We start from the raw sequence: 23,728 nt of genomic DNA, 5'->3' as shown, positions 1-23,728 counted from the left end.
CTGAATGGGGAAAAACTGAAAGCATTCCCACTTCGAACTGGAACCAGACAAGGCTGCCTGCTGTCCCCATTACTTTTCAACATAGTATTGGAAGTCCTTGCGAGAGCTATCAGGCAAGAGAGCAGAATCAAGGGTGTCCAAATTGGGACAGAAGAGATCAACCTCTCACTCTTCGCTGATGATATGATGTTATATCTGGAAAACCCCAAGGACTCAACCAAGAGACTCCTGGAATTAATTAATGAATTCAGTAAAGTCTCAGGTTACAAAATCAATAACACAAATCAGAGGCATTCATATATGCCAATAACATTCAATCAGAGAACCAAATTAAGGACTCAATACCCTTCAAAATAGCAACAAAGAAAATAAAATATCTAGGAATATATTTAACTAAGAAAGTAAAGGACCTCTATAGGGAGAACTATGAAACGCTGAGGAAGGAAATCGCAGAGCATGTAAATAGGTGGAAAACCATACCATGCTCATGGATCGGAAGAATCAACATTGTTAAAATGTCTATACTGCCCAAAGTGATCTACAGATTCAATGCAATCCCTATTAAATTATCAACATCATTTTTCACAGATATAGAAAAAATAATTTTACGCTTTGTATGGAACCAGAGAAGACTCCGTTTAGCAAAAGCAATTTTAAGCAACAAAAACAAAATGGGAGGTATTAATTTGCCAGACTTCAAACTATACTACAAGGCCATGATTATTAAAACTGCTTGGTATTGGCACAAGTGCAGGGACACAGACCAGTGGAACAGAACAGAAAATCCAAATATAAAACCATCCTCATATAGCCGTCAAATCTTTGACAAAGGAGACAAAAACATACTCTGGGGAAAAGATTCCTTATTTAATAAATGGTGCTGGGAAAACTGGATAGCCACATGTAGAAGACCAAAACAGGACCCACAGCTTTCACCTCTCAGAAAAATCAAATCACGGTGGATAACAGACTTAAACCTTAGGTGGGAAACTATTAGAATTCTAGAAGAAAATGTAGGAAAGACTCTTACAGACATTGGCCTAGGCAAAGAATTTATGAAGAAGACCCCTAAGGCAATCACAGCAACAACAAAAATAAATAAATGGGACCTGATCAAATTAGAAGAGGTTTTTTAATCAGGAGAAAATTTTATTTTATTGGGAAGAGATTTGATCAGGAGGAAATTTCAACTATATTTTTAATATTTTATATCTTAAGCTGGGTCAGGGGCACACAGGTGTTCTTTCATTTTTTTTCTCAGTACCTTTTATTATATCTGAAATATTTCATTTTTTAAATAAAAGGATTTTATATATACATATGTATACACATACCATAAAGTAGTGAAATATGTCCAAGACACATGGGTAAATAAAAAAATCATAGATCAATATATATAAAATGATACTATAGGTGTTTGAAAGAAAATAAAACTGAAAGAAGTAAATAGGTATGCATATGCATACCTTTATGCGTATAAATTTAAATATATGTAAATCTGGAGGCCATGGCCATAAGAATGCACACTCAAGTGTTAATCATAAGTATTTTGGGCAGGAGAGTAGAAGGTAATGAGAGACTTTTTCATTTGGAGTATTACTGGAACTTTAAACTACAAAAATTTGTATGTTTATGGATTACTTGTTCAACTGAAGAATATGAAAGACTATTCCGTCTTCTCTTGCATTTCTGGAACACTCACAAGTCTTCTCACTGTACACTAGAAGGTTAACATATTGTTCTGCCAAGTAGGTCATACATGAGAGCATGAATTCCTCCAAGCAGCTAGGCATAAACTCTGCTCCAAGCAGAAAACAAATGAACTCACTGGCTCAAAAAGAGGTTTGGGGCTAAGGAGTTGTCAGATCAGCTGTAGGCATGTTTGTCCATTTGCTCATTCAACCCTTGCTTCATCAACTCAATCATGTATATGTGTATTCAACAGAATATTTGAGAATCCACTGTATTTCAGGCACTGAGAAGAGAAAGCAGGCATAGCTCCTTCCCTCAGGAAGCTCAGAGGCTACCAGAGAAGAAAGACAAGAATCCAATAACCCTATATCTACATGTAAAATTACAGCTACAGTGGATGCTATAGAGGAGACACACATGGTGCCATTGACCCTTATGGGAGATCAGAAAACACCTTCCTGAGTTAAATAGAGCTACAATTTAAAGGAGGAATCAGAGGTGACCCCAAAAAAGGCAGGAAACATTGGGGACCAAGGCTGGAGGTGCAACAGTGAGAACTATGTGACTTGTGACAGTCCAGCAGTTGAAAGAAGATCAACATAAGTGGAGTGCTGAGAGTGAAGGGAGGCTGTGTCAGATGAGGCCTTCAAGGGTCAGCTCTGGAGGGGCTCAGAGGCTGTGCTGAGCATGCAGGCATCATCATTGATTCCGTGGGGAGTCACAGGTTGTTTTGAAAAGATTGGCATTGGGGGTGACATGATCAATTTACGTTTCAACCTGTTTGGAGTGTAGAAGGTAGTGGCCAACAGTGAGTTTGTTTGTTTGTTTGTTTTTGAGGATGGCATTAATTATTTAAAAACATTTTCCTTGTATGTATGCCAGTCAACCTATCTCGAACATGGTTCTTAGTGGAAAGGGTATCACCGCCTAGGGTTATCTGAGATATCTGTGGGACATCGGGTTATAGTTATGATTGGGGAGCACAACAGAAATTTAGAGGAAGGCCAGGTGACACATTATCATACAGGGAACAATCCATCATAAGAAAAATACATCCCATATTCTCCATGATTTTAGAACATCCTCTCAGCCATTTGTATAAGTGAAAAATTTGTTTATAATTCCCTAACCTAGAACTTAGGTCCTTCTATGTATAAATACAAAGCATTTTTGCATGGTAACTCATATACACTAAATGAAGGGAAGATTTTTCTTTCATGTTGTTCAGAACAAGTATTCACTATATGTCACCTACAGCCACTCATGATATAGGAGTTGTCCACACAACACGCCTGCATTGGACTTTGTTCATAGTTGTCACAGCCGTAGTGATTTAACGTACAAGCACACATATCTGACTGCTTCACTGTGTTTTCTACTCCAAATGAGCCTGAGCATTTATATAATGAAATATATATTATTCTGTTATAAATTACTCTTTTTATTACTTCTTTGTATTCCAGTTAAGGCATTATATTCATAATTTTAAATTGTGTATCGGTAGGTTATATTAGTCATAGATTTCATTTCAGTATAATAAATGGATATTACAAAATATTTGTTTTAAAAAAGAGAAGGGTTTTGGTTGATCTGAGGTGATTGAGAATCACTGGTCTCGAAAAATATGATGACTTTCAAGAGCTAGGTTGGTTTTATAGACAAGGCACATTTCAGGTGTCTAGTCTAAATGAATGCACTGGAGTGTTCCTGATTTATCAGCCCTGGACTTAACGCAGTTAAGCTCAGTGAATGTCAAGGGTTGGAGAGAATATCGCAACAGCAGAGGCAGCCCGCTCCTTCCCTAGCAAGAAAATTACCAAGATCTGCTCCAGCTCCAAGCTTTTCTCATGGTCCTGAAGGATTTTTAACAGCTGCAATACACATCTTCCATAAAAAGCTGTATTTCATTATCTTATGAATATCTAATTTGACAATATTTGCAAATCAAGTTTGCGGGATTCTGCTGTGTTTGTGAGAGTATGTGTGTGTGTGTTATTGTTTTCTCGGAATAATTAATGGGATAGAAATGTTTCTATGTGCTAGAAACTGCTGAGACAGAAAAATTAATTTTGTGGTTAGCTTGAAAATAAATTCTGGGCTGTAATATGCAATGTAATGTAAGATAATGTAATAAGGGCATCCCCTTAGGGTTGACCGTGGCAGCTTGCCAAGCCTTCAGGCCTCTTTGGCTTCTCTGTTCTAACGATAATAGAATAAAGAATAGTTATTCTCATTATCTAAGTGCTACTATGTGCCAAGAAGAGTGCTGTTTTTCATGCATTCACTCATTTGTATTGTCACAACAGCCTATGGAGATAGGTATCACTACTACATCTGATTGACAGATGGGGAAACTGAGGCTCAGAGACTTGAACTGATGTGCCCAAGGTCACATAGCTGGCAAGTAGTAAATTCAGGATTAGAAGTTTGGTCTTTCTAATTCCAGAACCTGAGCTTTTAATCCATATGATGTACTAATTTAATAATAATTGAATAATCAGTGCCATAATTTATGAAGATAATCTAAAAGTAAAAGCACATAATCTGGAATACAGATAAATATAATGCTTGCCGCTTAAAAAAAAATCATCTGATAACTCCTTTGAGAACTGAACCTGCTCTCCTCCAATGAGCTTGTGCTCCACACATCCTCAGTTACTGATTCCCATATTCTAACCTTGAACTTATCGTTACCAGTGGTTGGAACTACCAACAATTCCTACTTAAAATATTCCACCCTCCAGCCATCATTTCCTATCTCTAGAGACTTTGTCCGTAGCATGCTGACTCCAGTAATTCTTTGATCTTCTCAGGATATTCAATCTATTGACCCTAAAACTTTTTCACTATCCCTTACCCTCCTCATTTAGAATGTGACACACCGAAAGCAGGCTATAAGCTCATAATGATTTCACAAATGCCAAAGCTGCTAGAAGGCTAAGGATGCCATGAGAATTGGCCTGGATAATGTTAATCCAGAGATACTAAAAAATATCTAGACAGTCGACCAGAACAACAAAGGTTTAGAATTAGTCCCTGCACCACAAGTAGAGCAGTTGAGGAAACGGAGATCTCAGCCTGGAGACCCAAGATCTCAGAGGTGCTAAGGTAGCCAGCTCTAATCTAGGAAACACTGTCACATAGTTCTAAAGAGTGTGACTGGGTCCAGTCAGGGAGGATGCTGGAAGGTAGCATTCAGCTCAAACTAAGAGAAGTACTTTTCTTCTCATATTACAATGGTTACCGAAAGCTCGGCACTTGTCCACAAGGCCGAGTCAGAAGAACGAGGACAAGTGGTTTGAAGAGGAAAGAAAGAGACATTTTATTACTTTGCCAGCAAACGGAGGAGGATGGAGACTCCTGTCTGAAATGCGTTGTCCTAATAACAAGCAGAACTACAGAGCTTTTAAAGGATGGGTTCTCAGCTTCAGGCAATTACTCTTCAACTACAGATGATGATTCTGATCATCCCATCAATCTCCTGACCTCCCCAAGAACCTCCCTCTACCAGGTCTGGGCTCAGCCATCTCCTATAGCACAAATAACAAAAAACTTAACCTGCCCCTCCCAACCCCTGCCCTGAGGCAGGGATGCAGGCTTTCATTCTCAAAAAGGAGTGCAGGATGTGTTACAGAGACACAAAATATGTTTGCTGTTTTTTCTGGCCTTTCCCTCTGTTACATATTCCCCACTCTCAATATCTCCCTGTCTGTGGGAGGAGGGGTGATTGCTCTGTTACACAACTACAATCCAATCCTACAGCTAAACGCTGTGCTGAGAACATTTGTGAGCATGGGTTCTCAATCATCATTGTGTCAGTCAAAATGGGCTAGATTAACTCTAGTAACAAAGAACCCCTAATCCTCAGTAGTTTAAAACAACAAGGTCTATTTTTCACTCACTGTGCATGTCTGTGTGGGTTGTCAGGGACGCTGGGCTCATCACATTCGCGCAGGGACCCAGAGGGTTGGTGTGGCCACCATTTTAATTGCTGCTGGTTGCCACATTAGAGGGAAATAGAACCCGGGGGTAGTGGTGGGAGAGCATGCGCCTCACAAACTGGTAATAAAATGCTCCAGCCCGGAAATGACTTATATCACTTCCACTCAACAACTCATTGGCCAGAACTAGCCAGAGGTCCCCACCTAACCATAAAGGAGCCTGGATGTTCAAACCTACAATGAGTCCTTCGGGAGAACAGTGAACAGCATAACGAGCACCGCAAGCAGCAGAGAGAGCAGTGGTGGGTCTGGGTCAGTGTTCTGGCATTTATATTGGCACTCCTCCTCCTGGTCCTGGTTACTGGAGCTGCCCTGCAAAGCCCCACCATGCACTGCGCTCCCCAACACCAGAGAGGTACAAGCAAATGAGAGAGGGGTGTAGATGAAGGACACCACAGAGTAAAGGAGCAAAAGGATGCCCACAGCTGAGTCTCTACATGGGTCCCTCACTGCTGTGAAATAAACAGAATTAGGCATTGTGGAATCCTTCACTGAGTGCACCAGATATCTAGAGAGAGATAATCAGTTCTCAGACCAACTAATTGGCCAAGTACTAGGGTAAATTTTACTCGTCTAAAACAGACAGAAACATGAACCAAGCATTGGTAGTTACATCATTGTTCCTCTTCCCATGGGAGAGCTGATCACATTAACTCACTGCCAGCAAAAGAGGATGATCAGAAAAATCCAACATAAAGCAAGGTGAAGGATTTCCACTGTGAGAAACCCCTAGAGCAAAACTTGTGGTGCTAAATATTTCTTTGTAAAAACCAGAACCTTACTATCAGCCTTTCTGTTCAGCTACAGACAGGGCAGCAAATGGTTGGGTGAGAAAACACATTGCCATTCACCCATGACCATTAGCAGTCAGTTAGACTAGTCAGCAATGAATAAAACATCTGAAAACACCTGAGAAAAGGGCAAATATGCTGTAAAGTCTGTCTGTCTGTCTGTCTCTGTCTCTCACACACATACACACACACACAAAAAAATAGATTTTAAATATTAACATTTGAATTTAGCCTTTAGTTAGCAAAAGCTTTCCTGACTGCTCCTGTTTAATCCACACAATTCAGAACAGTTAGGATTATTATTATAACTGACGTTCAAATACAGAAACAGATTCAAAATGATTAATTTTATCCACTCCTTATCAAAATGGGTGTATATCTGTGCTCCACAGGAAAGCACCCTGAATGAGTGTGTACCGATAACTGACTTCTTAATCTTTCAAAGTTGGTATCATCACACCACCACCACATGCCAGTGTTGGTGATGGAATTCTGGGCTTGAGAGACCATGGTTCCTGTAATATATGATACTTCTTGCATTCGCAGGGAAATATCTTTGACAGTCAACAGTAAGTCAAATTTTCACCCACCACAGAATTCATTTTATTTCTCATATTGTCAAATGATATAAAATAATTTTCTCTGGTTTCTACTGCTAAAATGTCCTTATAGTGGAGCTGAGTATAATATCCCACCAAGAAGCAAGCATTATAGAATAACAAATGAGTATGTCCACATAAAAGTCAACCTCCAAGCACTCTAGAAAATGAGCCAAACCATCTATAGATAAAGTGGCTGACTGGCTGATTCAACTATGGCTCACTGGGCCAGTGGAGAAGAGCTTCTGGGTGCATCTTCTCTTTGCTTCCTGCTTCTACCTGTCTTTTCTCCCCAGCATGGAGCTACTACAGGCTTCTCTCAACCTCCAATTCTGGGGCTAGTATTATCCTTAATAAAAGGTTAGGTAAGCAGCCCCCAGTCAATTACAAAGAGGTCTACAGCTCACCTTGGCCTTCCTGGAACTCCAGTGGACCTACCCAAACATTGAAGTTGTGTAGCGTACTAGTTCAGCAACTGGATTCCCTTCTCTTCCTTTTCCTAATTTCTTTCTTCTCCCTTCCTCTCCTTTCCCCACCCTCAGCTCCCTCCTCCTCTTCTCCCTTTCTTTCTTTTTAATTACATGAGTAAAACATGAACACATTCTTATTGTTAACAAAATCGGATTAGCAATAATTAATATCTGGCACGCTCACGTGTTGACAGAGACCTGGAACAATGCGGCTTCTTCTGAACTGCTAGTAGGAGCATAACCACATTGGAGAGGATTTTGGCACGACCTAATAAAGTAGAGATATGTACACCTTACAGCCTACTCCTAAAGAAATTCACACACATACTCAGGGTGACATGACTATTTATGGAATAATTTTCTGTAATTGCAAAACACTGGAAATTTATCTAAATATTCGTCAACAGGAGACTCACAAAACAAATCAGTCATAAAGTTGACTACTACACAGGAGTGAAAAAGTTTAGCCCTCCCTGTTTGCATTGCCTTCAACTTCAGAGCCAGCAAGGCTCACATCAAATCCCTCTCATGTTCCCCTGTATCTTTCCTCTTGACCCAGATTTAAAGGGTTCATGTGATGGAGTCAGGCCAAGCTGGATAATCTCCCTATTTTAAGGTCAGCTGATCTGGAACCTCAACTATATCTGCAAAATCCCTTCACAGCAGTACCTGGATCAGTGTTTTATTGAACACCTAGGGGAAGGAGTGTATACTCCAAGGAGCAGGACATCTTGGGGGGTGGGCATCTTAGGATCTTGTCACTCATAGCAAGTCACTTTGGTTTCACAAAACTTAGCCATAAAATGGGCACAATGGTACTCACTGCAGAGAAAAAGCCAGTGAGATACAGCGAAACAATTAAAGCTTCCAAGTAATGACTATTCTCAGGATTAGGCTGTTTTTATTATTTTGTCTTCCAAGTAATCTTTTTCCTTCTGGTTTTATTGAGATACTGTTGTTATACCAACAGTATATGGTTATCATATTGGACATATGGTTACACTTATGTTACTATCACTACAATCCAGGCAATAAACATATCTATCACCTCCAAAAGTCCGTTTGTTTTCATTTTTAGTGAGATCTATTCTATTAACAAATGTGTAAGTATGCTATAACTTATTGTTAACTGTAGGCACTATTTTGTGCAGCAGATATCTAGTACTTACTCATCTTACATAACTAACTTTATGCTCATTGAACAACAACTCCTCCCCCATCCCCTGGAAACCATGATTCCATTGTTTACTTCTATAGCTTTGACTATTTTAGATGTCTCCTATAAGAGGAATCATGAAATATTTGTCTTTGATGGGCTTATTTCATTTAATATAATGTCTTTCAGGTTCATCTACATTGCCACAAATCTTAGGGTTTCCTTCTTTTTAAAGATGAATAATATTTCATTGCATTTGTATATCACATTTTCTTTACCCATTCATCTGTTGATGGACATTTGGCTCATTTCCATATTTTGGCTATTGTGAATAATGTTGCTATGACCATGAGAGTGCAAAAATCTCTTCAAGGTCCTGATTTCAATTCTTTGGGATATATACCCAGAAATGAGATTAGTGGATCATATGGTAATTCTATTTTTAATTTTTTTTGAGGAACTTCCATACTGTTTTCCATAGCAGCTGTACCATTTTACATTTTTAAGCATTCCTATTTTCCTATTTCTCTACAACCTCACCAACATTTGTTATATCTTGTTTTTTTATAACAACCATCCTAAGGGGTATGAGGTGATATCTCAATGTGGTTTTGACTTGCATTTCCCTGATGATTAGTAATGGTAATTAGTAATTACTAATGGTAAGCATCTCTTTTATACGCCTGATTTCATTTGTATGTCTTCTTTGGAGAGCTGTCTATTCAGATCCTTTCCCCGTTTTTAAATCAAGTTATTTGGGTTTTTGCTATTGAGTTGTAGGAGTTCCTCATATGTTTTGGAAATTAACACATTATCAGATATAGGCTTCCACATATTTTCTCCCATTCTATAGGTTGCCATTCCACTCCATTGATTGTTTCCAGTGCTGTGCAGAAGCTTTCTAGTTTGAGGTAGTCCCACTTAATTAATTTTTGCTCTTGTTGCCAATGCTTTTGGCACCATATTCAAGACATCATTGCTGAGATCGACGTCAAGAAGGTTTTTCCCTCTGTTTTCCTCCAGGAGATTTAAGGGTTCAGATCTTATGTTCAAATCTTTAATCTATTTGAATTAATTTTTGTATATGGTAAATGATAGAATTTTGTTATTTTGGATTTGGATACCCAGTTTTCTCAAAACCATTGGTTGAAGAGACTATCCTTTCCCCATTATATATTATTGGTACCCTTGTTGAAGATTAGTTGACCATATATGTGTGGGTTTATTTCTGGGCTTCCTATTCTGCTTCATTGGTCTATATGTCCATTTTTATCTCAGTCCCTTACTGTTTAAATAACTGTAGCTCTGTAATATATTTTGAAATCAGGAAATGTGGAGCCTCCAGCTTTGTTCTTCTTGCTCAAAATTATTTTGGCTATTTGGGGCCTTTTGTAGTTCCACAAAATTTTAGGACTGTTTTTTCTTTATCTGTTAAAAATGTCTTGGGATTTTGATAGGGATTACATTGAATCTGTAGATTGTGTAGTATGAATATTTTAACAATATGAATTATTCTTAATTATTCTTTCAATTTATGAACACTGGATGTCTTTCTGGGAAAAGCACACAGAAGCAGACATTTTAGTCTGCTTTAATTTCTTTCATCAATGTTTTATAATTTTCAGTGTACAAATAAGTCTTTCACCTCCTTGGTTAGGCTTGTTCCTAAGTATTTTATTCTTTTTGGTGCTATCATAAATGAGATTGTTTTCTTACTTTTCTTTTGGGATAGTTCATTATTAATGCATAGAAATGCAACTGATTTTTGTATGTTGATTTTGTCTCCCACAGCTTTATTTTGTAGCCTGAATTTGTTTATTAATTCTAACCATTTCTTTTGTGGAGTCTTTAGGGTTTTCCACATATAATATCATGTCATCCCCAGCAGCCCTTTTGAAATGAGCCTAATACAGAATCTCCTCTGGTGCTGATTAGGCACCCTATAATTATTCGTTATATGAAAGAATGATGCAAAGACTATTATTACCTGTGTTTTATAGATAAAGAAACAGAGACTTAGAGATAGTATCTATAAAGCAGTTATCACAAGCTCTGCCACATAGGCAACACTCATAAATACTAATTGCCATCATGATTATCATCATCGCCATTTTATATTGAAAAGGAGAAACGCAAAAGTCTCCAGTGGCATCTGCTACACGCCCACTCCTCACACAGGCCTTGCAAAAACTGTGGAGATGACAAGCACTTTGCAAGGCATTTCTGGAGAGCTGCTGTTCTCTGGGAAGCTGTCGGGTCATCTTTCCACTGCTTTCTTAATACCCCAGGGAGGGCTATTGTTGAAGCTCCAGTCCTGGAACTGACAGTACCAGAATCCAGAATCTTCCAGTTTCTTTTAACACCAACTTGATGGTGGAATTTGCATTGCCTAGTGCAAAATGCAGCCCTTTTAACATTTACATTTGATCTTTATCTTCTGGTTATACAGATTCCTTTACCTGTTATTTGTTTTAAAGCTTTTCACCCATCTTACCCAACTTTTAGTGGAGACAGGTAGTATTTGAAAGCTCCCTTGAATCTTATAACAGCATGTAAAACATTTTATGCCTATTAAACTAATACCCTTCATTTTTTCCAAATGTCAACTCGTAATTGACATAAATAGGGTCAGGGAAAGGTGGTACACAAGGAGGTTTTAGATTTTATCTGGCACAAGCACCTTATTTTACTATGGAAAAATTGAGGCTTGCAGCAAGGAAAGGGTTTGTCTAAAGTCCTAAGGTGCAGGCAGAGCCAGGACCAGATGGGCAGCGGAGCCCAGTCACCCATGCAGCCCCTCTCCAATTATATGACTCCACCCGGGGTCTGGCTTATGATCCCTAAAGCTCTACCTAGTGACTACTTTTATTGTATGTGTGTGCATTTATATATAAAAAGTCCAAACAATTATAAAGTGAAAATGGCTCATCATAGCTTTAAAGTACTCTTGAGTAATCAGAGACTCCGTGGAAATTCAGTGGCCAGGCTACTCTATCAGGTATTGCAGGCACTGATAACCACCTTCCCAGTAGCCATTCTCCCACTCTTCCTAGGTGACAGAACCCCAATTTTGTTTGGGGGCACCAACATGCCCAACTCCATCAAGCTACTCTCTTTTCCAACCTCTCCTGCCACCAAGGGTGGCAATACGTAGCTGTGGCAAATGAATTAGAAGCAAAAGATGACTAGGGGGTTGGGAAAGACTTTTGCTCTACTGAGTAAAAGGATGGACATTGCTGGCCTCACTCCTTCCTTTTTCTTCCCTTTGATCCTGAACTTGATGTCTAGAGCAACAGCAGCCATCGGAAGGCATACATAGGGACAAGAAAATGGAAAGCTAAAAGGTGCATGGATCCTTGGTATCACCGGCCTGCTCCACCAGCCTGAACTGTTTGGCTATCTTAGGACAAGAAACAATAATTTAGAAAGCAATATATTATAGAGCCTTAAAGGCACTACCTGAGACAGATATGGGCATGAGTCCTAGCTAGCTGTGTGACATTGAGAAAGTTACCTAACCTCTTAGAGTACCAGTTTTCCCAATGCACAGGATTGATTTAAAGATTAAATAAAATAATACATATAAAGTGCTTATAATGGTGCCAGTCACATTGCAAACCTTCAGTATATGGTAGCCTGGTTAAATTCAGGAATCCATCTTTGAAATTTGGCCCGAAAAGGTGGGACATCTCAAAGTGGGGGCTTACAAGTCATAGGTGGGTTTAGGGATTCTTTAGTTGTCAGTTGGCTGAAAGAGTAAGGCTCTGTCTAAAAGACCAGGAGTCAGTGGAAAGAAATGCTTGAGTTAAGATAAGGGTCTTCTGTCTTTCATGTGATGCTATACCAGAATCAGATTGGGAAGTGAACCACATTACATTGGGTTAACAAAACCTGTTTAGTGAGATTTTATCACTTGTAGGCACGACTCACCAGGCCCCCTCGGAAAGGAATCTGGGCAAAAGAAAAAGATAAGAAGTTTACTCCTCAATAACTAGATTGGTCATGGAAGGCAGAAATTGCCAAAATAAAGCTACTGAATATTCATTAAAGATTGCCTTAGAATCCTAGAATGTTAAAGCTAGAAAGATATCTCAACATTCATCCAACAAATATTCTTTGAGTGCCAAATCTATGTCCAGAACCATGCTAGTCACTGTGGATATATGAGTTTATAAGCGAAATTAAGATCCCTGTTCTCATAGGGTTTCTATTCTGGTGGGAGCATTCCCTGAAGTGTATCCAATGTGACCATCTTATTTTACAGCTGAGGAAAACAAAGCCCAGAGAGGTTAAATGACTTGCAAACAGACCTGGATCACACAGCAGTTGGTGGCAGACATTGCAATAAAATTCAAGCCTCCCAACTCCTATTGGGTTGGTCTTTTGTCTACACTCTGACACTCGTGATTGAAATTGTTGTATACCATCGCAAGGTATCCCCTTGTCTGCCGTGATTACTGACAAACAAAATCTGATCCCGGTGTTCCCTTCATTGCTTATCATCTCTTTCATGACACTTGCTCTGAAAAGTGTAATCTTGGTTTTATTTCCTCAAACATGTCAAACTTGGTCCTGCTTCAGGACTTTTGCACTAGTTATCCCCTCTGTCTGGTCGTTCTTCACCCCTAGTTTTACCTGTATGGCATTCTTTCATTGTTTGAGTCTCAGCTTAAATGCTGCTTGTACCAATCACCCCATGGTAGACATCATTCCCTACCTCACCATTGTTCTTTCAGCTCATATAACCAGCTGAAATTATCTTACTGATTTTTTTTCCTCATATGCTTGTTTCTGGGCTGCATGAAGGTGGAAACCTTACCTGTCTTGCTCAATGCCTGGTACCAAAGCTGGCTCCCAATAAATATTTATCAAGTGAATGCTGGGTGATGCGGCTAGCTCTAGAATTCTAGGCTCCCCAAGCAATCTTTGTCTGATAAATATTTGTGAGCTATGCTTGGCAATTTATGTGGAATGAACGAATGAATCCTGAAGCCATTTCATATTTAGCTTTCTAAGATACTAGATCCTGAAGGGGCCTTGGAACAAAGTTACTCCAATCCCTTCATGTGAAACAGGAGGAAAATGAAGTCCAGTACTTGCCTTAAGATCCAGTTGACTGAATTCAACTACTGTGTATGTGGGGTGAGGCTGGGAGTAAAATCTATCACAGGCTACATCTCTAAAAAACGAGATGAATATTGAATGAGATAGCAAATGATGATTTGACTATGAGATGCCCCTACCTCTCTCACCCCTTATTTCCTGCTGCCCCAATCCTTTTAAACCTCCTAGGACAGATGCCTGAGATTCTAGCACAGGTTTCCCTTTCTTTTATCTGGGGCTGCACACTGGTGGCCCTTGGAGGAACAGATTTTCTGAGCCATCTGCATGTGAATGCCTTTGGGTGAGGCAGATACTCTCCAGTTCCCCTGCACCTTCATTGCTCCCTATCATTTCACATCTGGCTGCTGTAGAAACTTATGTTACCTCCTGGTCCCTGGAAGCATCTGGGTTTACCATTTTTCATATTAGGGCTAAAACATAATTTTTCTAGCTACCATGAATAGATAACACTTGACCATGAGTGAATGACCCAGAGCTAATCTTGTGGCATGAAGGATAATATCTTGAAGATATTTATAGCTGTGTAGGATATCAGAGGTAAAAGAAATTTAGAAATAGCCTGATCTCACGTTTTTCATTTGAGAATGAGGAAACTGAGGCTTGGAAAACATAGATGACTTGCTCAGGGTCACAGAGCAAGTTGGTGGCAGATCTGGGACTGGAACTCGCACTTGGTTACATCACACCCACCTGGCCTTGTCCAGCGCAGAGAGGCTCTGAGGTACGGGGGTGGGAGGAAGCTGGGGTGGTGGGCGGTGGAATTTCAGAGCATCGTCAAGATCCTGCCTGGGCTGAGCCCACCTTTCCCAGGCTTCTCCCCGCAGCAGAACTCTGAAGGGTGGGATGCTTGCTCCTCCCACATAATCACACGCTGGTGCCTTCAGCCTCCTTCACTAATTTGTATCTGTATCTTTTCTGTCACTTTATATAACTAATTACTGTTTACTCTTTCCCAGCAGGTTGTGTGGGGATCCAAACTGTGGGAGAGAATGATGTTCCTTTAAGGAAGCCTTTGAAGAAACAAGACGACCCGGAACAAAGGGAAACTCAAGCTGCAGAATTTCCTTCTCTTTTCTTGCTATGGCCCCACGTCCTCCCACCGGGGCTCCAGGGAAAGTTCTATGTAGGGAGTCAGTAGCTCAGACTCAGCATCTCTCAGCAGACACTAAAGCTGTGTCTGGAAGGCACAGCCCCTTCACCCCCAGACGTCCTCTCCTGGCCACGCCTGCCTTAGCAGGGGGATGACTGGCTGTCCTTAGCGCTTCCTCTCCCTGCTACCCTTGTGACTTGATTTAGGGACCTCTGAAGCAAATTTAACCACATAGGGAAGTGCTGTGGTCAAGTGGAAGAAATGAAAACACCAAGACTCCTAAGATCAGGATCTAGTCCTGCTCTGCCACCCACCAGCTCCGAGGCTCCCTGCTGAAATCTTGAATCAGCTCTGGGATTATAGGACCAAAACATTTTTCTCAACACTGGTCTGATTTCGTTTCTGCAACACTTGCATTGCTGATCAAGCTCTTCTTTAAAATTTTTTAAAACAATTTCTAATTATTGAACATTTCAAACATTCCAAAAAGGACAGAAAATAATACATTATGTTCAGCAAACAAGGATGGAATGAGCATACAGCCAGACCTGAGCAAGGATTATTGAAGAAGAGCTCAACTGGCCAAAAGTTAAATTCTGGGAGGGTCTTAGATTTGGGGGATGAGGGTAGAACCAGGTATGACTGAAGTCTCCATTCCTTCAGCCTCCCTCCCCAGAAATTACCACCACAAAAAAAGTCAGTGCATATCATTCACAGCGATGTTTTAGTCCTTTTGTTATTTATGTGTATTAACAAGTAAACATAAAATGTATAAACAGTGTAAATAAAATATACTATTTTATATGTTTATGGATTTTTATGTTTATGTGAATAATGGCATCATGCTAATGGTATCCTTTTGAAAGCTGCTTTTTTATTCAATATAATGCTTTTGATATTATCTGTAGTATACACATAAACTGAGTTAATTAATCTTAATTGGTACTCCACTATCTGAACAGACCACAATCTATTGATCTTTTCTCCTATGAGAGACAGATAATTTGTTTCCACTGTTTTTGCTATCACAAGCAAGCTGCAATAAACACTGTGCACAAATTCAAGAGTTGGTTTTCTAGGGCAGAAATCTAGAAAGGGAATTGCTAAATTATGGGATATGTGCTCCTTCATTGTAATGCTGTCCAAAATAGTTACAGTAAAATTTTGTTAAATACGTATATGAAAATTTTGCCAAATTGCTTTTCAAAATAATTATACCACTTAACTCTCCCATGAATAAAAGTTCCTGTTTCCTCACATCCTGCCAACACTTGATGTCTTTGATTTGTTAATTTTTGACAATATAGTGGGTAGCACTGGTATCTCATTGTATGATAGCTAGCATTTCCCTACTTTCTTGTCAGATCGTGAAGTTTTCATTTATTTATTGGCCATTCCATTTTATTCCTCTAAGAATTGCCTTGTTTCTCATTTTTCTGGTTGGGCTGTTTGTTTGTTTTTTTTCTTCTTAGTGTTTTGTAGAAACTCTTTTTATATCTTGGTACTAATAAATTGTTGGTTATATGGATTACAAATAATTTCTCTAGTTTGGCTTGTTTTCTCACTTTGTTTTTGGCATATTTTGCTATATAGAAAGTTTAATTTAATTTAATGGAGGTATAACTTACAAATAAAAATGACATACATTTATGATGTACAACATGACATTTTGGTATGTATACACACACACACACACATATATATAGTGAAATAATTAAATCAAGCTACTGAACATATCCATCACCTGACACACTTATTTTTGCCGAATAGAACATTTAAGCAATTAGCAATTATCAAGTATATAATACATTATTATTAACTATAGTCACTATGCTGCACAACAGATGTCCAGAACTACTTTTTCATCCTGTCTAACTCAAACTTTGTAAACTTTGACCAATATCTCCCTACTTCCCACTGTCCCCAGTCCCTGGTAACCACCATTTCACTCTCTTCTTTTATGAGGTTAACTTTCAGAAGTTTTAATTTTAATGTAGTCAAACATAACAACTCTTTATTGTTGATTATGATTTATAATGAAAGAAGCAACATTAAACACAATCTGTGTCATTATGTATTTTTTCTTCCAAAGATGAGCCTCCCTAAGGTGGATCTGACCGACAGCACCTAGACACAGGACACACTCCACTAACAAAAAGCAAAAAATGCCCAAAGTGCAAGAAGGGTATTCAAAGATCCTACAAAGCAATGACATTTGTAACAGGAGAAGTCTGCATATATTTTTATTGTTTTAATTTATACTGACATCATTATATTAATTATTGACCTGACAAGATTGACACATTGGCCATTATGTATGAATCATCTTGACAAAAGCAATTCATATGGATTCTAAATGTAAGGAATAACTGAATTTGTCCTTTCTTATTTTTTTATGTGAGATATGACAGGTAATTTTTAGGTTTTTAATAACCCCTTCCCACTCCACCCTCCAGCACCTACCAAAAAATTATTTGAAAAATCTTTTCCAATTTAAATGATACAAATTCTAAAAATGATTACAACCAATTTATAAGGATGATTATCCGTAAAACTGTGGGCTGCATGAGGAGTTAGAGTAGTGACACACTTATTTACTCCCATGACTAATAATCATTGCAACATCATGTTTTGCTCTCCCAAGTTAGTTAAAAATATAGTACAGATGATCAGTTGCTTCAGACACCAATCAACAACCCACAGACTTCCGATCAAAATCTGTGGCTGCAAATCAATTGCAACATATGGCATTGTGCTTCTATTGCAGCCTGGAGCAGTAGCTGAGGACATAGTAATTAAACAAATGCTAATGAACTATCTAATAATCCACGAATGTATGAATGTATGGATTGTAGTTATTTGGTACCCATTTTAAGGGGCAAGCACAACCTATGGGAAACTGTACTTGTAAAAGCCTTAGGATAGGATGATAATGGCTTACTACTAGTCTCTGAATGTGTGCTGGGAATCTCTCTCTTCTAAAATTGAAATGGTACAATTATCACTAACTCACTAACAAGTAATCCGTATTCATCTTCTTGAAGCAAACCTCAAATGTGTTCACTCCCCAATGTCAACTCTTGATCAGCTCTCATTATGTACTGTTCAAAGCTCACAGTTCTTACCTGGGCATTCAAAGCTCTCTATTAACTCACCTGGAGCCACTTTTTCATTTGCTATCCCTTTTTTCCCCTTGTCACTGGCATTGGCATTATTTGGGGCTGATTTTTTTTTTTTTATTGTGGATGGCTGACCTGTGCCGTATAGACTATTTCACAGCATCCCTGGCCTATAACCATTAGTTGCCAGCAGCAGCATCATCTCTCCCTAGTTCTGATGACCAAAAAATGCCCCATCAGTAAGGTGGGATTTGGGTAGTAAGATTCCCTAGTTAAGAACCACTATTCTAGCAAAACTGAATTACTCATCCTTTTCTAAATAAATTTCCATTTTTCCTGCCCCTGTGTCAATTATTCATTCATTCAGCAAATATTTATTGAGTATTCACTTTATGAAAGGCACTCTGCTAGATGCTATAAATTTAGTAGTAAACAAGAAGGCTGTGGCCCCTGACTTCCTGGAGCTAATGGCCTTGTGTAATAAAGCAGATGAAGTGTAACAAGCCAAGAATGCAGAGATGAGTAAGCAGACCATGAATAGAATGAGAAGTGCTCTGAGGGCAGAAGCCTTCACTCACCTGACTAAAATGTCCTTTGCAGAACTCGATGTGTATAAATTCCAACTATTCTGTGAGGAGCAGCTCAGGTGCTGCCTTTGTCTGGCCTCTGACAGCTTCGTGCAGAGGCAATCCCCATCCGCCGAACCCCACACCAATGAACGGCAGAGCAGACATCCCCTATGGTACCTGGCACGGTGCCTGTCTTGGGTATTATTTATTGCTCTTTTATTGCAGATGTCTCTCTTATTGAATGAACCTCTTAAGTACAGGATCCATGGCAGATTCATTTCTTTCTTTCTTTCTTTTTTTTTTTTTTGAGACAGAGTCTCACTCTGTTGCCCAGGCTAGAGTGCTGTGGTGTCAGCCTAGCTCACAGCAACCTCAAACTCCTGGGCTCAAGCAATCCTCCTGCCTCAGCCTCCTGAGTAGCTGGGACTAACGGTGTGCACTACCGCACCCGGCTAATTTTTACTATTTTTAGTATAGATAGGGTCTCACTCTTGCTCAGGCTGGTCTCAAACTCTTGAGCTCAAGCGATCCTCCTGCCTCCGCCTCCCAGAGTGCTAGGATTACAGGCATGAGCCACGATGCCTGGTCTCATTTCTGATTTATGCACAACAAGTTCAGTTCTTTGCACAAAAAGAAAAGATAAATGTACATCCACTCTAGGCCCCAGCCAAACTCTTCTCCAAAGAGCAGTAAAAGTAATCCATTCAAAATATAAAACTGATCATGTCATACACTACCTTAAAACTCAGCTTGAAACAGCTTCTCATCACTCTTAGAATTAAGAGTAAAGCCCTGAATGTAGCTACCAAAACTTCCTAATGCTTATCTCATGCTTCTTCTTCAGCTCTGTCTCTTACCACTTTGCCCTTCACTGTCTATGCTCCAGCCATACTCACTCCCTTTCAATTGCTTCAAGGTGCCATGATCTGTCTTGAGGCAGGGCCTTTGCACATGCTCTTCTCACTGCCTGGGATGCTCCCCTACTACCTTGCATATTCTCTGCATTGCCCCTTTCAACTGTCACTTTCCAAGGTAGCTTTATCTGACCCTCCAGTCCACATGTAGTTCTTCTGAAACATGTTGTAGAATCAACTTCCTTTCCTGCATCACTCATTCAGTCTATATCATATCCTTATCTCTATGATTTATTAAGGCTCATATCCACTATATCATAAGCTCAATGACCACAAGAAACTCCTACACCCAAAACAGTGATGGACCCATAGAAGGAGTTCCACAAAGGATTTTGTTAAGTTGATGAACAAATGGATTTTTAAAAGGAGTTCAAGTTCTGATGAAAATGCCTATAATGAACATTCAACATTCTAAGCACAGTTATGCCAAGGGAGACAAAGTACCTTAATTCCAGAATGCTAGAGACAGAGGAAGGTTTATCTGGGATTATTTAAGTATCTATCAGGCTTGAGTCCGATGAATTCTGAGAGAAGACTCTGAGATTAAGAGGACCATAAAAAGTATATTTGGGTTAGGACAGAAGGAATGAGGAGAAACTGAGAAAAGGACAGGTGGGGGGAGGGGTGAAAAAATGGAACAGGAAAGTGATGCTCAGAAGGTCATTAGTAGAGATCATGAAAAGTAAAATCACTGAAGGTTAGTAGTCAGTGTGACCTTCAAGCTATGTAGTTTAGAACTTTAAAAAGTGCCTTGGCACATAATAGGTGCTAAATAAACATTTATTGAATAAATTCTGACCAAATCCTCTTCTACTTACAAAACCATAAAGACTCCAGAAAGATATTTGACTATGTGAAAATTCACCTTAGGTGTTAATCTTAGAAATTTTTGAGCGAGATTTGACTCTAGGAAAGAGTAATTTAATGAAATTTACTATCCCAGAAGTTGTAGAACCTGAAAATACAAATTTTATAAGTTCCAGGGGGATTATGGGAAGCCAGAGGAGATTTAGCACAACCCTAATGTGATGCCGTCCTTCCAACAAAACACTGCTCATCACAACTATCTGAGAAAAAGAGCGAGGGCTTTCTTTAGCCCTCGTGGCTGTGCAAATGGAAAGTTCCTGAAGGTGTGGTTAAGTGGCTAAGTTCCTGGGACCTCCTTTCTCACAGACTACTCAAGTAAAATGCTGACTCATGACTTTGGCTTGTCAATCAATTCTTCAGATGGGACCAATATATTTTTTGAAAAATGTTCCACTGCCTGAATTTACTCCGATGCTGTGATTTGATTCGCGACTGGAAGATACAGTCTGGGCATTTTCTTTCTCACTTTGTTTTCTATAGTTTTTCTCTCCTTCTCCTCTTTCCATTTTTTGATATAAAATAAAGGACAAGACTTTACAGTGATTAAGAAGCACACATAGCAATTCCACTAATGTTGCTAGGCAACAAGGGCCATCTATATGAGCTCAATGAAGGGATTCCAGGCATCTGCACGAAGGAGAAATACAAGGAGCTAGCAAGTGAACTGTCTTGATGACCATGGGGGTCAGTGCTTTTTGACACACATGTTCCGGGATATGTCCAAGAAGGGGAAAAGGCACACTTATATGAAACCTTTTCGGTGGTTTATTTTTCCAAAATGTGTTCAGAATTCTCATTGATGGAAAGTTGACATAGTTTGCTGTAATGATCATGATCTCAAGAGAAAAAAGTAGGTAAGAATGGTCCTATTTCTGTGTCCCTAGTTTGGGGCTGCATTCCCTATAGCCTGGGCTATTGCAACACCCTCCTGCCTGATCCTAGAACATGCTTTCTTCCCCTCCCCCACCAGTCCATCCACTCAGCTGATTAACTACGAGGGTATTTTCTATCTCCTAGTCAGCAAATCTCCTCCCCTGTCATCAGCATTTACCCTCTTTAGTTGCTGTGAAAAATATAACATTGTTGACTATAGTAACTCCTTTATTTTGTTCTTATTACAAAGCAATGCATGATCATTAACAACAAAGCAGAGAAATACAGACACATGAATGAACATTAATACCCATTATCCTCTTTACCAGAGACAAGCTATGTCAATATCTTGGTGCATATTACTCTAGATTATTTTCTGTCTATACATAGACAGATTTTTCTTTCTTACAGATTTTCTTCTTGTATTACCAGTATGGGCAAAATTATGACTTGCCTTATAAACTCAACAGCAGCCAGTATCATTTTTAATGACTTCTATACAAGAATGAGCTAACTTTTCCCATGACACTTGAAATAATAATTAACAGGATAAATTATCAGCTACAAGATAATTCTACTAACTTTTTTGCATCTTCCTATTCATTTCCTGAACCTAACCATTGCTAGTTTTATTAACTCCCCAGTCTTACATCATTATTTTCTTTCCATTTCTACTAGTATTACTCTAGTTTAAGGCTCTGACCTGGCTTCTTAGAGTAATGAATTAAAAGCCAGACTCCGGTTTCAAATGTCAGAAATCCCAACTCAAAGTGGCTTAAGCAAAAGTCAGCGTAGAGCTACATTGCTAAAAGTTCCAGTAGGAGGGGGTAGCCAAATGCAAAGTGAGAGTCACAGATTCAGACAACGAAAGTGAGATTTAACTTCACTCTCTCCAACTCTCAGCAATTCCCTCTTCTGCAATGGCTTCATTCTTGGGCAGCCTCTCTGCTAAATGTGACAAGATAGCTGTCGGCTTCTCTAGGCCTCTATGTTCTCAGGAATTCTCGGGGCAAAAGTATCCTCTGATTTGGTCCTGGGAATCACTCTGATTGCACCCACCTGAGCCAATCACTGTGGCCAGGGGCCAGGTGCTCTGAGTGGGGCCAGACCTGGAGAACACATCCACTCTGCACCCTGGTGACAGGGTTCACCCCACCCAAACTCAAGAACTCAAGAGTCAAGGAGGGGTAGTTCCCTAAAGCAAAATCACTGTTGTCTCCAGGGAAAGGGGAAATCGATACTGCTCAGTCATTGTCCTGTGTGTTCCATTTGCTCCTTCAGATCCAATCTCCACCTTTCTCCACCTGGCCTCAGTGTAGGGACCCGTATCAGTTGGCTCCCTTTCCCTCTGGCTTCTAGCTGGGTTTCATCAACAGGAAGCACCAGCAGCAGAGTGAAGTCAGAGTATTTCTTTATCTCCCTCCCTGGTGGGTTATAGGTTGACAGCAGCCGTGTTCCTGTACTGAAGACCATTGCTCCTGTTGGGTGAACTTCTACAACCAGCTATAGATCTCCCTTGGGGTTCTGGGAATAACTCTCTCCTCTTGCCCCTTCAGGTCCTAACAGCTGTTGTGAGCTCTGGGGCACTGCACCATCCTTTGTGAATTGTAACTTTGCATGCACCTTTACCGCATCTGTGTGCACCTTCTCTTTCCTACGGGACCATCATAGCTTCAGCCTCCTGGCAGGTTGCTCAACTTACCAGTGTTCCTTTATATCAGCCCCAAATCTGATTACTCATTAAAGTCCTCATTCAAAAAAAGGATGTGCATATTGAAAGTTTAAGGATACTATCAATTTAATACAAATTACTGGTCACTATTACCTAGGCTTTGGTGACCACGGAAGTACACTGAGGATTATAACGCACACTAGTGAATCCAACTGCTTTCATTGTGGGTTGATTTAATAGAGTACATCTGGAATATACTCTGTGAAGGTTGTATTTTAGTGCAGTTCATCCAGATTCTCTAGTAATTGAAAAGAAAATGAAGGAAGAGAGGAAAGAAGTAAGAAAAGAAGGGAGAAAGGGAGGAAGAAAAGGAGGGAGGGAAGGAGGAAGGAAGGCAGGTAGGAAGGGAGGAAAAAAGAAAGGAAAAAAAAAAAGAAAAAGAATAGAGAAATAGAGTTTTGACCTCGGAGTCAGGAAACCTGGGAACTCAGTCCAGCTTTGCCTGTGACTCATTGTAGGTGGCCTTGGGACCTCTCCCCTTTTCCCTGGGCCTCATTGTCCTGATCTGTAAAATACTGGGATTGCGCCAGATCATCTTTAAGGTCCCTTCCAGTTTTAATGATCTAGTAAATTCTGATGTACTATAATTAATGATGCTTACAAAAGAAATGCATTTATAAATACTACCAGTTCTAGGAAAATAAAGATAACTTACTAAATTGGATAAAAATGTTTCTCCTGATCAAGAAAACAATTTTTTTTAAACTAGGCAATCATTTAAGTTAATAATG

The 23,728-nt window shown here is 39.5% G+C and overlaps 1 protein-coding gene across 4 annotated transcripts in view; it reads right to left on the bottom strand.

The window, feature by feature from the left end:
* The window catches only part of HTR4 (5-hydroxytryptamine receptor 4), a 128,932-nt gene that overhangs the window by 87,766 nt on the left and 17,438 nt on the right, over positions 1-23,728 (bottom strand). The gene's annotated exons all lie outside the window — the stretch shown is intronic.

This window comes from Lemur catta, chromosome 5 (genome assembly GCF_020740605.2).
Source record: "Lemur catta isolate mLemCat1 chromosome 5, mLemCat1.pri, whole genome shotgun sequence".
Taxonomy (NCBI): domain Eukaryota; kingdom Metazoa; phylum Chordata; class Mammalia; order Primates; family Lemuridae; genus Lemur; species Lemur catta.
This window is presented reverse-complemented; position numbering and strand designations above follow the sequence as displayed.